Below are 16,353 nucleotides of genomic sequence, written 5' to 3' on the forward strand. Positions count from 1 at the left end.
TATAAAATATTACAGGATAGCGATAACAGATCAAATCATTTTCTGAAATAAACAATCCCCCCCCCCCCCCATTAGTGTGACTGAAAGTCCGAATTTCATTTGCAAAGGACAGTCAATGGGCATTGCAAAATGCTTCGGGTCTGCATCGCTATGCCTGAATGGTCTGGTCACCACACCTAGGTGTACGCATGACCTCCACTAAATCTATTGTACATAGGCAACTGAAATGGACAATTCTAGCTGGATTGCCCCTTGAAGTGTGTATTCCTAATAGCATGAAATAAATTATGTGCAATGGGGGTCATTCCGAGTTGTTCGCTCATTATTTTTTTCTCGCAACGGAGCGATTAGTCGCTAATGCGCATGCGCAATGTCCGCAGTGCGACTGCGCCAAGTAAATTTGCTATGCAGTTTGGTATTTTACTCACGGCATTCTGAGGTTTTTTCTTCGTTCTGGTGATCGTAATGTGATTGACAGGAAGTGGTTGTTTCTGGGCGGAAACTGGCCGTTTTATGGGTGTGTGCGAAAAAACGCTACCGTTTCTGGAAAAAACGCGGGAGTGGCTGGAGAAACGGAGGAGTGTCTGGGCGAACGCTGGGTGTGTTTGTGACGTCAAACCAGGAACGAAACTGACCGAACTGATCGCAGATGCCGAGTAAGTCTGGAGCTACTCAGAAACTGCTAAGAAGTGTCTATTCGCAATTCTGCTAATCTTTCGTTCGCAATTTTGATAAGCTAAGATTCACTCCCAGTAGGCGGAAGCTTAGCGTGTGCAAAGCTGCTAAAAGCAGCTTGCGAGCGAACAACTCGGAATGACCCCCAATGACAATACGTCTGCCATACACTAAGGGGGTCATTCCGAGTTGTTCGCTCGCAAGCTGCTTTTAGCAGCATTGCACACGCTAAGCCGCCGCCTACTGGGAGTGAATCTTAGCTTATCAAAATTGCGAACGAAAGATTCGCAATATTGCGAAAATACTTCTCTGTGCAGTTTCTGAGTAGCTCGAGACTTACTCTGCCAGTGCGATCAGTTCAGTGCTTGTCATTCCTGGTTTGACGTCACAAACACACCCAGCGTTCGCCCAGACACTCCCCCGTTTCTCCAGCCACTCCCGCGTTTTTCCCAGAAACGGTAGCGTTTTTTCGCACACACCCATAAAACGGCCTGTTTCCGCCCAGAAACACCCACTTCCTGTCAATCACATTACGATCACTAGAACGAAGAAAAAACCTCGTAATGCCGTGAGTAAAATTCCTAACTGCTTAGCAAATTTACTTGGCGCAGTCGCACTGCGGACATTGCGCATGCGCAGTAGCGACTAATCGCTCCGTTGCGAAAAAAAAATAACGAGCGAACAACTCGGAATGACCCCCTAAATCCATTGTTTCCGACCCCCTTGTGACACGTTTACGACAAAAAGCATAAAAGTCCATAAAGGCAAAAACACCAAGTTATAATACAAGAAACTGTTTATTTTTTATTTTTACCTAAAGTCCCATTTGCTCATCAACTAAAGAAAGTGTCACGGATTAAATATTGATCGACTTCTGCGCCTGTGGGACGTCAATAACACATAACTTGCAGCACACAATTATACATCGCTCGATGGCGAAATATCTGTTTGCGGTGAGAAATTTCTAAACGAAATACTATAGTATACTATACTATAGTACGGCCTGGCAGTAACAGCTGTATCCCTGATCTATATCCCTCTGTACGTACATGCAGCAGGTTTCACCTCACCAATTCCCTTTGGGGCATACAGTGGTCAGGAGCACCGAGACTTTTGTCAGGTTGCTATGGAAACTCGTGCAATAATGAAATATACTTCCCGGTACTCAGCAGTTACACTACACAATCAGGCTCAGTTACCAGAAGTATGGAGAAGAAAATCCCTTTCTTCATGACTAGGGGAACATTTACTAAGCAGTGATAAGAGTGCAGAAGTGAGCCAGTGGAGAAATTTACCCATCAACCAATCAGCACTGAAGTAACATCTATAATTTGCATACTATAAAATTATAGAGCTGCTGATTGGTTGATGGGGAAATTTCTCCACTGGCTCACTTCTCCGCTCTTATCACTGCTTAGTAAATGTACCCCTAAGGGCCTAATTCAGACCGGAACGCTGCTGCGGCAGCATTCGCAGTCTGGTGCCCGGTGAAGTTTTGCCGGGATTCCGGCTGGAGGGACTGTTGGCTGTCGGGATTCCGGCGTTGGAATCCTGACCACCGGGACCCCAACAACTAGAGTTGACCAAAGTGACAGCGGAATTCCACACAAACTGAGTTCTGCGGCAGAATGGGACGTTTAGCAGACGTGGGAAGCTCTGCCGATACATTCCGCTCCACTGCTGATTCAACATAATGCCACTGCGTGCTGTATTTGTCAATTCACATCTCTACTATATGGGGGTGTGGTATAGTCTGTCAACATGAGAATGATGACACAATCATAATGCTGACATGCAGCAAGTTGACATTGACCATTTCGGCATTCATCATGTTGACACTGATGAAATGTCGTCATGATTAGAATGTTGACAAAACATTCTTGGTGGCCTGATGGCTAAAGCAGTGTTTTCCAGGTCTGGCTGTGATGCCGACATCAGGATGGCTTCCGAGACATCCTACTGAACTTCCGGCAGTGAGTATTGCTAATCCTAACCTCTAACCCCTTAGTGCCTAACCCTAATTTCCCCTCCTGTAACCTAACTCTTAGCACCTAACCTTAACCTCCATTCTGCAGATGCCGACGTGTTCAATGTCATCATCATAACTGCCGACACTGTGGTGCTGCTTCTTTAACGCATCACTGATGCATAGGCACAGGATATAATACATTAAAGTGTACTTTATATAATATATAACAAGTGGCGTAAATTCGTCACAGTTGCCCGGAGGCAAGATAAATATTGGTGCCCCCCTATTTCCTATATTATGAAAAATATATGTATGTATGTGTGCGTGTGTATATGAGTGCGTGTGTGTGTGTGTGTGTGTGTGTGTGTGTGTGTGTGTGTGTGTGTGTGTGTGTGTGTGTGTGTGTGGAGTGTTCTGAAAAAAAATTATATACAGGTTGAGTCTCCCTTATCCAAAATGCTTGGGACCAGAGGTATTTTGGATATGGGATTTTTCCGTATTTTGGAATAATTGCATACCATAATGAGATATCATGGTGATGGGACCTAAATCTAAGCACAGAATGTATTTATGTTACATATACACCTTATACACACAGCCTGGAGGTAATTTTAGCCAATATTTTTTATAACTTTGTGCATTAAACAAAGTGTGTCTACATTCACACAATTCATTTATGTTTCATATACACATTATACACACAGCCTGAAGGTCATTTAATACAATATTTTTAATAACTTTGTGTATTAAACAAAGTTTGTGTACATTGAGCCATCAGAAAACAAAGGTTTCACTATCTCACTCAAAAAAGTCCGTATTTCGGAATATTCCGTATTTCGGAATATTTGGATATGGGATACTCAACCTGTACTGTATTTATACATTTAATTGTCTTTTTTTTTTAAATCACACATTTCTTAGCAGTCATACCCAGGATTAGAACCCATGACTTGTTACACTAACAGCAGACACTTTACTGATGGAGTTACTTGCTCCTGTAGAGGAAGCATGAGAATTCTAACTATATGAAGTTATGTGTAATTGTCAGAGAAGTATCTTCATATAGTTAAAATTTTCATATTTCCTATACAGGAGCAAACAGCTTCATCAGTAAGGTGTCTGCTTCCAGTGTAATAGGTTGTGGTTTCTAATCCTCGGTGTGATACTTGTAAAAGGTGTATATTCAGTAGAGATGTGCACTTGAAATTTTTCGGGTTTTGTGTTTTGGTTTTGGGTTCGGTTCCGCGGCCGTGTTTTGGGTTCGACCGCGTTTTGGCAAAACCTCACCGAATTTTTTTTGTCGGATTCGGGTGTGTTTTGGATTCGGGTGTTTTTTTTAAAAAACCCTAAAAAACAGCTTAAATCATAGAATTTGGGGGTCATTTTGATCCCAAAGTATTATTAACCTCAAAAACCATAATTTCCACTCATTTTCAGTCTATTCTGAACACCTCACACCTCACAATATTATTTGTAGTCCTAAAATTTGCACCGAGGTCGCTGGATGACTAAGCTCAGCGACCCAAGTGGCCGACACAAACACCTGGCCCATCTAGGAGTGTCACTGCAGTGTCACGCAGGATGGCCCTTCCAAAAAACACTCCCCAAACAGCACATGACGCAAAGAAAAAAAGAGGCGCAATGAGGTAGCTGTGTGAGTAAGCTAAGCGACCCTAGTGGCCGACACAAACACCTGGCCCATCTAGGAGTGTCACTGCAGTGTCACGCAGGATGGCCCTTCCAAAAAACACTCCCCAAACAGCACATGACGCAAAGAAAAAAAGAGGCGCAATGAGGTAGCTGTGTGAGTAAGCTAAGCGACCCTAGTGGCCGACACAAACACCTGGCCCATCTAGGAGTGGCACTGCAGTGTCACGCAGGATGGCCCTTCCAAAAAACACTCCCCAAACAGCACATGACGCAAAGAAAAAAAGAGGCGCAATGAGGTAGCTGTGTGAGTAAGCTAAGCGACCCTAGTGGCCAACACAAACACCTGGCCCATCTAGGAGTGGCACTGCAGTGTCACGCAGGATGGCCCTTCCAAAAAACACTCCCCAAACAGCACATGACGCAAAGAAAAAAAGAGGCGCAATGAGGTAGCTGTGTGAGTAAGATAAGCGACCCTAGTGGCCGACACAAACACCTGGCCCATCTAGGAGTGGCACTGCAGTGTCACGCAGGATGGCCCTTCCAAAAAACACTCCCCAAACAGCACATGACGCAAAGAAAAAAAGAGGCGCAATGAGGTAGCTGTGTGAGTAAGCTAAGCGACCCTAGTGGCCGACACAAACACCTGGCCCATCTAGGAGTGTCACTGCAGTGTCACGCAGGATGGCCCTTCCAAAAAACACTCCCCAAACAGCACATGACGCAAAGAAAAAAAGAGGCGCAATGAGGTAGCTGTGTGAGTAAGCTAAGCGACCCTAGTGGCCGACACAAACACCTGGCCCATCTAGGAGTGGCACTGCAGTGTCACGCAGGATGGCCCTTCCAAAAAACACTCCCCAAACAGCACATGACGCAAAGAAAAAAAGAGGCGCAATGAGGTAGCTGTGTGAGTAAGCTAAGCGACCCTAGTGGCCGACACAAACACCTGGCCCATCTAGGAGTGGCACTGCAGTGTCACGCAGGATGGCCCTTCCAAAAAACACTCCCCAAACAGCACATGACGCAAAGAAAAAAAGAGGCGCAATGAGGTAGCTGTGTGACTAAGCTCAACGACCCAAGTGGCCGACACAAACACCTGGCCCATCTAGGAGTGGCACTGCAGTGTCACGCAGGATGGCCCTTCAAAAAAATACTCCCCAAACAGCATATGACGCAAAGAAAAATTAAAGAAAAAAGAGGTGCAAGATGGAATTGTCCTTGGGCCCTCCCACCCACCCTTATGTTGTATAAACAGGACATGCACACTTTAACCAACCCATCATTTCAGTGACAGGGTCTGCCACACGACTGTGACTGAAATGACGGGTTGGTTTGGACCCCCACCAAAAAAGAAGCAATTAATCTCTCCTTGCACAAACTGGCTCTACAGAGGCAAGATGTCCACCTCATCATCATCCTCCGATATATCACCGTGTACATCCCCCTCCTCACAGATTATCAATTCGTCCCCACTGGAATCCACCATCTCAGCTCCCTGTGTACTTTGTGGAGGCAATTGCTGCTGGTCAATGTCTCCACGGAGGAATTGATTATAATTCATTTTAATGAACATCATCTTCTCCACATTTTCTGGAAGTAACCTCGTACGCCGATTGCTGACAAGGTGAGCGGCGGCACTAAACACTCTTTCGGAGTACACACTTGTGGGAGGGCAACTTAGGTAGAATAAAGCCAGTTTGTGCAAGGGCCTCCAAATTGCCTCTTTTTCCTGCCAGTATAAGTACGGACTGTCTGACGTGCCTACTTGGATGCGGTCACTCATATAATCCTCCACCATTCTTTCAATGGGGAGAGAATCATATGCAGTGCCAGTAGACGACATGTCCGTAATCGTTGGCAGGTCCTTCAGTCCGGACCAGATGTCAGCATCAGCAGTCGCTCCAGACTGCCCTGCATCACCGCCAGCGGGTGGGCTCGGAATTCTGAGCCTTTTCCTCGCACCCCCAGTTGCGGGAGAATGTGAAGGAGGAGATGTTGACAGGTCGCGTTCCGCTTGACTTGACAATTTTCTCACCAGCAGGTCTTTGAACCCCAGCAGACTTGTGTCTGCCGGAAAGAGAGATCCAAGGTAGGTTTTAAATCTAGGATCGAGCACGGTGGCCAAAATGTAGTGCTCTGATTTCAACAGATTGACCACCCGTGAATCCTTGTTAAGCGAATTAAGGGCTCCATCCACAAGTCCCACATGCCTAGCGGAATCGCTCTGTCTTAGCTCCTCCTTCAATGTCTCCAGCTTCTTCTGCAAAAGCCTGATGAGGGGAATGACCTGACTCAGGCTGGCAGTGTCTGAACTGACTTCACGTGTGGCAAGTTCAAAGGGCAGCAGAACCTTGCACAACGTTGAAATCATTCTCCACTGCGCTTGAGACAGGTGCATTCCACCTCCTATATCGTGCTCAATTGTATAGGCTTGAATGGCCTTTTGCTGCTCCTCCAACCTCTGAAGCATATATAGGGTTGAATTCCACCTCGTTACCACTTCTTGCTTCAGATGATGGCAGGGCAGGTTCAGGCGTTTTTGGTGGTGCTCCAGTCTTCTGTACGTGGTGCCTGTACGCCGAAAGTGTCCCGCAATTCTTCTGGCCACCGACAGCATCTCTTGCACGCCCCTCTCGTTTTTTAAATAATTCTGCACCACCAAATTCAAGGTATGTGCAAAACATGGGACGTGCTGGAATTTGCCCATATTTAATGCACACACAATATTGCTGGCGTTGTCTGATGCCACAAATCCACAGGAGAGTCCAATTGGGGTAAGCCATTCCGCGATGATCTTCCTCAGTTGCCGTAACAGGTTTTCAGCTGTGTGCGTATTCTGGAAACCGGTGATACAAAGCGTAGCCTGCCTAGGAAAGAGTTGGCGTTTGCGAGATGCTGCTACTGGTGCCGCCGCTGCTGTTCTTGCGGCGGGAGTCCATACATCTACCCAGTGGGCTGTCACAGTCATATAGTCCTGACCCTGCCCTGCTCCACTTGTCCACATGTCCGTGGTTAAGTGGACATTGGGTACAGCTGCATTTTTTAGGACACTGGTGACTCTTTTTCTGAGGTCTGTGTACATTTTCGGTATCGCCTGCCTAGAGAAATGGAACCTAGATGGTATTTGGTACCAGGGACACAGTACCTCCAACAAGTCTCTAGTTGGCTCTGCAGTAATGATGGATACCGGAACCACGTTTCTCACCACCAAGGATGCCAAGGCCTCAGTTATCCGCTTTGCAGCAGGATGACTGCTGTGATATTTCATCTTCCTCGCAAAGGACTGTTGGACAGTCAATTGCTTGGTGGAAGTAGTAAAAGTGGTCTTACGACTTCCCCTCTGGGATGACCATCGACTCCCAGCAGCAACAACAGCAGCGCCAGCAGCAGTAGGCGTTACACGCAAGGATGCATCGGAGGAATCCCAGGCAGGAGAGGACTTGTCAGAATTGCCAGTGACATGGCCTGCAGGACTATTGGCATTCCTGGGGAAGGAGGAAATTGACACTGAGGGAGTTGGTGGGGTGGTTTGCGTGAGCTTGGTTACAAGAGGAAGGGATTTACTGGTCAGTGGACTGCTTCCGCTGTCGCCCAAAGTTTTTGAACTTGTCACTGACTTATTATGAATGCGCTGCAGGTGACATATAAGGGAGGATGTTCCGAGGTGGTTAACGTCCTTACCCCTACTTATTACAGCTTGACAAAGGCAACCCACGGCTTGACAAATGTTGTCCGCATTTCTGTTGAAATACTTCCACACCAAAGAGCTGATTTTTTTGGTATTTTCACCAGGCATGTCAATGGCCCTATTCCTCCCACGGACAACAGGTGTCTCCCCGGGTGCCTGACTTAAACAAACCACCTCACCATCAGAATCCTCCTTGTCAATTTCCTCCCCAGCGCCAGCAACACCCATATCCTCCTCATCCTGGTGTACTTCAACACTGACATCTTCAATCTGACTATCAGGAACTGGACTGCGGGTGCTCCTTCCAGCACTTGCAGGGGGCGTGCAAATGGTGGAAGGCGCATGCTCTTCACGTCCAGTGTTGGGAAGGTCAGGCATCGCAACCGACACAATTGGACTCTCCTTGTGGATTTGGGATTTCGAAGAATGCACAGTTCTTTGCTGTGCTTTTGCCAGCTTGAGTCTTTTCATTTTTCTAGCGAGAGGCTGAGTGCTTCCATCCTCATGTGAAGCTGAACCACTAGCCATGAACATAGGCCATGGCCTCAGCCGTTCCTTGCCACTCCGTGTGGTAAATGGCATATTGGCAAGTTTACGCTTCTCCTCCGACAATTTTATTTTAGATTTTTGAGTCCTTTTTTTACTGATATTTGGTGTTTTGGATTTTACATGCTCTGTACTATGACATTGGGCATCGGCCTTGGCAGACGACGTTGATGGAATTTCATCGTCTCGGCCATGACTAGTGGCAGCAGCTTCAGCACGAGGTGGAAGTCGATCTTGATCTTTCCCTATTTTTGGAACCTCAACATTTTTGTTCTCCATATTTTAATAGGCACAACTAAAAGGCACCTCAGGTAAACAATGGAGATGGATGGATACTAGTATACTTATGGATGGACAAGCGACTGCCGACACAGAGGTAGCTACAGCCGTGGACTACCGTACTGTGTCTGCTGCTAATATAGACTGGATGATAATGAGATAAAAATAAAATATATATATATATCACACTAGTACTGCAGCCGGACAGGTATATATATTATGTAATGACGGACCTGCTGGACACTGTCTGTCAGCACTGCAGACTCCTAAAGTAAGCTACTAGTATCAAGAAGATAGAAAAAAAAACCACGGGTAGGTGGTATACAATTATGGATGGACGAGCGACTGCCGACACAGAGGTAGCTACAGCCGTGGACTACCGTACTGTGTCTGCTGCTAATATAGACTGGATGATAATGAGATAAAATTAAAATATATATATATATATCACACTAGTACTGCAGCCGGACAGGTATATATATTATGTAATGACGGACCTGCTGGACACTGTCTGTCAGCACTGCAGACTCCTAAAGTAAGCTACTAGTATCAAGAAGATAGAAAAAAAAACCACGGGTAGGTGGTATACAATTATGGATGGACGAGCGACTGCCGACACAGAGGTAGCTACAGCCGTGGACTACCGTACTGTGTCTGCTGCTAATATAGACTGGATGATAATGAGATAAAAATAAAATATATATATATATATATCACACTAGTACTGCAGCCGGACAGGTATATATATTATGTAATGACGGACCTGCTGGACACTGTCTGTCAGCACTGCAGACTCCTACAGTAAGCTACTAGTATCAAGAAGATAGACAAAAAAACCACGGGTAGGTGGTATACAATTATGGATGGACGAGCGACTGCCGACACAGAGGTAGCTACAGCCGTGGACTACCGTACTGTTTCTGCTGCTAATATAGACTGGATGATAATGAGATAAAAATAAAATATATATATATATATCACACTAGTACTGCAGCCGGACAGGTATATATATTATGTAATGACGGACCTGCTGGACACTGTCTGTCAGCACTGCAGACTCCTAAAGTAAGCTACTAGTATCAAGAAGATAGAAAAAAAAACCACGGGTAGGTGGTATACAATTATAGATGGACGAGCGACTGCCGACACAGAGGTAGCTACAGCCGTGGACTACCGTACTGTGTCTGCTGCTAATATAGACTGGATGATAATGAGATAAAATTAAAATATATATATATATCACACTAGTACTGCAGCCGGACAGGTATATATATTATGTAATGACGGACCTGCTGGACACTGTCTGCAGAATGCGTTTATAAAAACACCACACGACGAGTGTTTAACTTTTTCAGGCAGACAATCACAATATACTGGTGGTCAGCAGACAATCACAATATACTGGTGGTCAGTGGTCACTGGTCAGTCACACTGGCAGTGGCACTCTGGCAGCAAAAGTGTGCACTGTACTTAAAATATGTACTCCTGCTATAACTGCTCCCCAGTCTCCCCCACAATTAAGCTGTGTGAGCAGTGAGCACTCAGCACAGTCAGATAATGATATACAGTATTACATATGATGCAGCACACTGGGCTGAGCACAGATATGGTATGTGACTGTGTCACACTGTGTATCGTTTTTTTTTTCAGGCAGAGAACGGATTAATTAAACTGGTGGTGGTCACTGGTCACTGGTCACACTATCAGCAAGTAGTACTCCGTCCTAAGCAGACAATCACAATATACTGGTGGTCAGTGTGGTCACTGGTCAGTCACACTGGCAGTGTGGCACTCTGGCAGCAAAAGTGTGCTCTGTACTTAAAATATATTGTACTCCTGCTCTAACTGCTCCCCAGTCTCCCCCACAATTAAGCTGTGTGAGCAGTGAGCACTCAGCACAGTCAGATATACAGTATTACATATGATGATGCAGCACACTGAGGCTGAGCACAGATATGGTATGTGACTGTGTCACACTGTGTATCGTTTGTTTTCAGGCAGAGAACGGATTAATTAAACTGGTGGTCAATGGTCACACTATCAGCAAGTAGTAGTACTCCAGTCCTCCTAATATGCTCCCCAAAATTAGTAAATACTAAATAGTGTCTCTAACTCTCTATTCTCTTCTCTATAAACGGAGAGGACGCCAGCCACGTCCTCTCCCTATCAATCTCAATGCACGTGTGAAAATGGCGGCGACGCGCGGCTCCTTATATAGAATCCGAGTCTCGCGATAGGATCCGAGCCTCGCGAGAATCCGACAGCGGGATGATGACGTTCGGGCGCGCTCGGGTTAGCCGAGCAAGGCGGGAAGGTTCGAACCTGCCTCGGACCCGTGTAAAAAGGCTGAAGTTCGGGGGGGTTCGGATTCTGAGGAACCGAACCCGCTCATCACTAATATTCAGTATAATAAAGAGGGTGTGATTTGTAAGGTGCAGGGAGCAGTGAGGAAGTCGGCCACTGAAAAGACAGCGACAGCTATCAATTAACTTAATTCAATGGTGTCACAGAATGGGAGGAGAGGTGCCCCCTTCAGAGCAGGAGCCCGGCGGCAGATGACTCCGTTGCCTCCCAGAGTTCTGCCTCTGTATATAACACTTCTGTGTCCGGGTTTATCTACTGAGCCACGGATATTGCAATGTGTGTGTTATATTTCTGAGGTGTTGCCGTCTTATTCTCTCGGTTGGTAGATTTCCTGCAGTGAGATGATAAGCCATTGATCTCTGAGGTGATTAAGTTGTTAGTTTAATCAGGAAAATTACAGGGTTTTAATCCTATGAAATCACATTGACTGACAGTTATCAAAATACAAGAAGTTGAAAGGAATATTGGCCTACATGCTACAAAAGGATAATTGCATTATCATGTGTTTACATGTAGTGTGACAGTCAGTCAGACAGGGCTCTCTCTGTCTGCACTGTGATGTGGGAGCCATGTACAGTAACTACAAATCATTCTTTGCTTAATTCAGTGTACTGTATAATCTACTGCTTGCTGTATCCCCCATTTCTAATAAATTAATGTTTTCTTTATTTTTACAAATATTCAGCAGCCCATTAGGAGGACGTATGTTATTTAGAACATAGGGGGTAATTCCAAGTTGATCGCAGCAGGAAATTTTTTAGCAGTTGGGCAAAACCATGTGCACTGCAGGGGGGACAGATATAACATTTGCAGAGAGAGTTAGATTTGGGTGGGTTATTTTGTTTCTGTGCAGGGTAAATACTGGCTGCTTTATTTATACACTGCAATTTAGATTGCAGATTGAACTCACCACACCCAAATCTACTCTCTCTCTGCACATGTTATATCTGCCCCCCCTGCAGTGCACATGGTTTTGCCCAACTGCTAAAAACTTTGCTGCTGTGATCAACTTGGAATTACTCCCATAGGTAGGCTATATAAAGAAAGATGTATCAAAGCTTGGAGAGAGATAAAGGGGGACATTTACTAAGCAGTGGTAAGAACGAAGAAGTGAGCCAGTGGAGAAGTTGCCCATGGCAACCAATCAGCACTGAAGTAACATCTATAATTTGCATACTATAAAATGATACAGAGCTTCTGATAGGTTGATGGGGCAACTTCTCCACTAGCTCACTTCTCCGCTCTTATCACTGCTTAGTAAATGTCCCCCAAAGTATCAACCAATCAGCTCCTGTCATTTTTCAAACACAATCTGTAACATGGCAGATAGGAGATGATTGGTTGGTATGTTATCTCTGTAAGCTGCTGACCCAATTTCTTAAAGGAGGCGCCATTATAGTAATTAGCCCCCCACACACACACACCAGTGGCACACTGCCCCTAGTGTCCGGTACCCAATGTAACATGGTAAAAAGCTACTAACCAGGGCCGCAACTAGGGGGGAAGAGGAGGGTAACAGAAACACAGGCTGCTGCTGCAGAGATATAGGGGGGAGAGACACAGGTTGCTGCAATAATGCGGGGGGGGGGGGGGGGGCAGACTGCTGTAGAGAGACCAGGAGGTGGGGCACAGGCTGCTGCAGAGACATCAATGGAGGGGAGGGGGATCCTAGTTTGACCCTGTACTAACCATCACTAAACAAAGCGGACTTCTTGCAACAGCAAAAAAAAAAAACATTTATGTGTTTTTATCTGGACACTTTGGGGCTGACTCATGCTCGAATCTGATATTTGCGCGGCTTACAGCTGGAGAGACAGGAAGAGGGAAAGAAGCGTTGTCTAACTTAGGCCAAGCTCACGTATTCTGTATAGTTGCGGGCTCCCAGAGAGACACATCTACACCTGATAAATCTGCATATATTTTGCAGGAGTTCCGCCACTGCGGTGACCCGAGGGCTGGTGCAAATATGTGCTGATGTCATTATGCATCATACAGAGGAGCAGGTTCTACCCACCATTCTCACTAGGTAGTAGGCGGGATGTGGGATGGTGACCTGTTCTTCCAGGAGTCCAGGAGACAACCACAAAAATTGGAGGAAACTATGATCTTAGGGCTTTAGAGGGTCTGGGGGCAGATGGGTCATTTTGTGTCAAGTGGAGGTCCGAGGACATGTGGGGCATTTTTAGAGTTACTGGTAAGTCTGAATGGAATATTGGAAGTTTGGAGCAAGTGCTGGGGGTATGTGCAGGATGAACGGCGTGTAGGTCCTTTTAGAGCCATATTTTAATTCTTGATTTAGTAATACAGATGAGTCCATACTTGTCTACTAGTATTATCTCTTCTCTGGGAGTAACCTGGAGAGGAGATGCAGGTGGCGTGGACAGGGACGGCCTATTCCCATCATTAAGCCCCGCCTACTCACAGGTAAAGCGCTGTCTACGTACAGGTTGGAGGCCTGCAGCCCTTAAAGTCGGAGGCTGCTCATCGCTGCTCGGGACTGATGTTAGTGCACTGCAATCTCCCTTGTGATATACTTACTGAGCCAGGTTATAATGTCATTTTTTAGAGGCTTTTAAATATTCCTCTTAAATAAATATGCATCCATAAACCAAATGTAAAGAAAGAAATAACATGAACATAACACTTATGCTATTGTGCGGCTCTGGAATTCTGAGCCTTGTTTCCCTATACAGCAATCATAGCCCAGACTGCAGGGTATACAGACGGGGCAGTGTTAAATGTTACAGAGAAGGGACTCGTGTCACAGAGCTGAATAGATCCCAAATCTCCTCCGTTTACTATAAGTACCGCACCAGGGCCCTCATTCTGAGTTGATCGCTCGCTAGCTACTTCTAGCAGCCGTGCAAACGCCCACGGGGGAGTGTATTTTGCACTTTGCAAGTGTGCGATCGGATGTGCAGCCGAGCGCTACAAAAACATTTTGTGCAAAACAAGACCAGCCCTGTAGTTACTTATCCTGTGCGATGATTCTAGCGCCTGCGTTTTCCCTGCCACTCCCAGAAAACGGTCAGTTGACACCCCCAATCGCCCTCTTCCTGTCAGTCTCCTTGCGATCGGCTGTGCGAATGGAATCGTGGCTGGAAGCATTGCACAGCAACGATGCTGTTTGTACCCGTACGACGCGTGTGCGTGTTGCGGTGCATACGCATGCGCAGTTTTGCAGGTTTTTTTTTTACCTGATCGCTTCACTGCGAAAATCGGCAGCGTGCGATCAACTCGGAATGACCCCCCAGATCCGGCACGAGGCCACGTAAGTGATAATATACTCCGTCAGTATACAGAGAGCACATTGTCATCACGTCCCTATACAGCTGGCATGCTGCATTCTCACATCTTTACTCGCCTGGGAAAAACTGAAACAGCAATTTAAGCCCTAGCGGGGTTTTTTGTCTCTCAATGCCGCACTCACAAAAGCACAGAATAGCAGGCAGAAATTCCCTATGTATTCATAGCGACATGAAGCATCTCAGGCCCACAGCTGTATTTGTGTGGCTTTATTATTGTCCTTACCCTCTGGGCTATACACTGAGCCCACATCTTATATGCCATGTCTATAGTGTGTTCGTTGTGGCTATTAACATGTAAATAATATCCCAGCAGCACAGAACATTGCAGCATTATACTCCGGACTGTGAGAAACTCTCGTAAAATCAGGGACCAGCCTCGGTGTCGGAGCAAAGGGATGCCCCAAATTCCTTCATTAAATATTAGCAACAGGTTCCAGCCTGAAAGTGGAGACACCACTGGAAGACAGTGGGGGCAGCCGTTCTGTAGGCTACACTCATTAGACTGAAGTCCACTTTGAAATAGCAACATCATTCATTGAGGCACGAGGCACTAAAGCCATCAATTTTCAGGGTTGGGCCTGTGTTACGGAGCCCCCGTGTGGCTGGCTGCACTCGACACGCTGCGGGCTTGGTGATGAGCTGTCCTCGCCACAGGTTCTATTTCACCTCTACAGGTGTCGTGGACACCCACGCGTGGGAATACTCCCTTCTAGTTTAAGTAAGCAGGCAGAGAGTGAGTGACAGATTTGCAAACTTGCTTTGTAAAAATACACAGTCTGGATTGGTGGGTTTATATACAGGGGCGGGGCTAGTTATGTAACACTAACTTAGGGGTCTATGGAGGGAATTCAGGGCCTAATTCAGACTTGATCGTAACAGCAACATTTTTCTCTAATGGGCAAAACCATGGAGGTCATTCCGAGTTGTTCGCTCGCAAGGCGATTTTAGCAGAGTTGCTCACGCTAAGCCGCCGCCTACTGGGAGTGAATCTTAGCATCATAAAATTGCGAACGACGTATTCGCAATTTTGCGATTACAAACTTCTTAGCAGTTTCAGAGTAGCTTCAGACTTACTCGGCATCTGCGATCATTTCACTGCTTGTCGTTCCTGGTTTGACGTCACAAACACACCCAGCGTTCGCCCAGACACTCCCCCGTTTCTCCAGCCACTCCTGCGTTTTTTCCGGAAACGGTAGCGTTTTTTCCCACACGCCCATAAAACGGCCTGTTTCCGCCCAGAAACACCCATTTCCTGTCAATCACACTCCGATCACCAGAACAAAGAAAAAGCCGTGAGTAAAAATCCTAACTTCATAGCAAATTTACTTGGCGCTGTCGCAGTGCGGACATTGTGCATGCGCACTAGGCGGAAAATCGCTGCGATGCGAAGATTTTTACCGAGCGAACAACTCGGAATGAGGGCCCATGTGCAGTGCAGGTGGGACAGATGTAACATGTGCAGAGGGAGTTAGATTTGGGTGGGGTGTGGTCAAACTGAAATCTAAATTGCAGTGTAAAAATAAAGCAGACAGTATTTACCCTGCACAGAAACAAAATAACCCACCCAAATCTAACTCTCTCCACACATGTTACTTCTGCCCCACCTGCAGTGCACATGGTTTTGCCCATTAGAGAAAGATTTTGCTTTTGTGATCAGGTCTGAATAAGGCCCTCAATTAGGTGCGAGTTTTCAAAAAGCATTAAGCTTGCACACTTCGCACACTTTGCCTTAGTGCGGCAACCAAGATTTGCACAATTCAATAAGAAATGACAATTCGCACGACTCTTGTGAATTTTGTCCAACAAGAGAAATGGGAAAATAGCATGAAAAACCGGTGAGACCTTCCTAGACCCCAAAAAATGACAACTTTGTTAGC

The 16,353-nt window shown here is 46.0% G+C and overlaps 1 protein-coding gene across 2 annotated transcripts in view; it reads right to left on the bottom strand.

The window, feature by feature from the left end:
• The window catches only part of FAM167A (family with sequence similarity 167 member A), a 66,570-nt gene that overhangs the window by 32,698 nt on the left and 17,519 nt on the right, over positions 1-16,353 (bottom strand). The window lies entirely within an intron of this gene.

The sequence above is a fragment of the Pseudophryne corroboree genome, chromosome 4 (genome assembly GCF_028390025.1).
Source record: "Pseudophryne corroboree isolate aPseCor3 chromosome 4, aPseCor3.hap2, whole genome shotgun sequence".
NCBI classification, from domain to species: domain Eukaryota; kingdom Metazoa; phylum Chordata; class Amphibia; order Anura; family Myobatrachidae; genus Pseudophryne; species Pseudophryne corroboree.